The sequence below is a fragment of the Elephantulus edwardii genome, unplaced genomic scaffold (genome assembly GCF_000299155.1).
Source record: "Elephantulus edwardii isolate Elephantulus edwardi_28Jun2011 unplaced genomic scaffold, EleEdw1.0 scaffold00100, whole genome shotgun sequence".
In the NCBI taxonomy this organism is placed as follows: domain Eukaryota; kingdom Metazoa; phylum Chordata; class Mammalia; order Macroscelidea; family Macroscelididae; genus Elephantulus; species Elephantulus edwardii.
Genome location: NW_006399850.1, coordinates 12799490 through 12801460, shown reverse-complemented (window position 1 = coordinate 12801460; position 1971 = coordinate 12799490).

Genomic DNA, 1971 nt, shown 5'->3' with positions numbered 1-1971 from the left:
GATGCTTAAGGATGCTATGGGCAGAATAGTGAATGATTCAGGAAGCATTAAAAAAGATGGAAGGAGTATACAGAGTCATTGTACCAAAAATAAGTGGCTGACACAGAAGAATTCCAAAAAACAGCATATGACAAAAGGCAATGGTGATGAAGGAGGACGTACAGCGTGTTTTGAAGGATTTGACAAAAAATTGATAGAATACCACTTGACATATTTCAACAAACAGAAGCTGCCCTAGATGTTCTCACCAAGTTATGCAAAGAAATCTGGAGGACAACTACTGGGCAAACTTACTGGAAGAGATTCATTATTTATTCCCTTTCAAAAAAGGGGGGGACCTGATAGAGTGAGAACATTATTGAACAATATCACTAAAATCATACCCTAGCAAAATCCTGCTGAAGATTCTCCAGAAATGACTGGTACAGTACAATGACAGAGAACTACCAAGCTGGGATTAGAAGAGGTCTTTGCACTAGAAACATTATTACCAATGTCAAATGGATCTTGGCAGAAAGCAGAGCCCCAGAGGAATGTCATCTTGTATTTCATTGACTATGCAAAAGCCATTTGACTGTGTGGATCACAACAAACTGTGGCTAACTTTGAAGAAAATGGGAATCCCAGAACACTTGATTGTGCTTATGTGAAATCTATACTTGGACATGGAAGCAATCCTTAAAAGAGAGCAAGGAAAAACGGCATGGTTCAAAATCAGCAAAGGGGTGGTGCATCAGGGATGCATTCTGCCTCATATCTTTTCAATCTATATGCAAAACAGATCCTTCAGGCAGCAGCGCTTTATGAGGAGGAATGTTGCATCAAGATGGAGAGAGGATTCATCAACAACCTATGTTATGCACATAGCAAAACCTTGCTCTATGAAACCGAAGAAAATTTGAAACACTTGCTGCAGAGGTCAAAAGTTGTAGTCTTCAATATACATTGAAGTTCAAGATCAAGAGACAAAGATTTATCCACTTCCTAAACAACATGCCTCCAGAAAATCTATCAACTTGATAGATGTTGATAGGTACAGAAAGGATTCAGGCCTTTTGTTCATAGTGTTGCTGTAAGTCATGCTTGATTTGAATGCAATCAGCAACAACAACAACAGAAAAATTGGCAGCACCGTGATAGCTGGAGAAGAGATTAAGGCTGTTAACAATTCCAGCTTGCTCGACTCCACAATCAACACTCTTAACACCAGCAGTCAGGAAATCAAAAGATGAATTGCACTGCAAGTCTGCTGTCAGGGACCTTTCCAGAGTACTGAACAGCAATGATGTCATTCTGGAGAGTAAGGTACACCTAATCCAGGCCACTGTCTTCAGAATTACTTGCTATGCTTCTGAGAGCTGGGCAATGACTAAGGATGACACAGGAAGAATCAAGCCTTCAAGTGGTGGTGCTGGAGAAGAGTTTAGAACATACCACAGACTTCCAAGAAAACAAATTGGTCTCTCTTAGAGAGGGTGAAAGCAAGTTTCTCTTTGGAGCCAAGGATTTTGACACTCCATCTCATAAACTTTGGACATGTGGCCAGGATATACCTGTACTGGGAAAAGGATATCATGCTTGGAAGGGTGAAGGGACAGTGCAGGAGAAGAAGACCCCAGATAAGATAGATTGATACAGTAAGTCACTCGGTCAGTGGAGGTTAGTGAGTTGGAATTAGTTAGATTGGCTCAAGACAGGGCAGGGTTCAAAGCTGTTCTACATAGGGTCGCTGTTGTTGTTAAGTGCCATGGAGTTGAGCACCACTCATAGCGACTCTATGAACCAAAAGACTTGCATCCTGTTCTAGAACTATTATCATTTCTCTAAGTTCATAGAGTTTCAGAAGGCATGTTGTTTAGAAAGAGGATGTCACTCCTGCTTCCAAGCCTGTTTGAATCTGGGAGCTCCCCCAAACACTGTGCACCATGGATGACCATTATAACATTTGACACATCAGCAGCACAGCGTTCA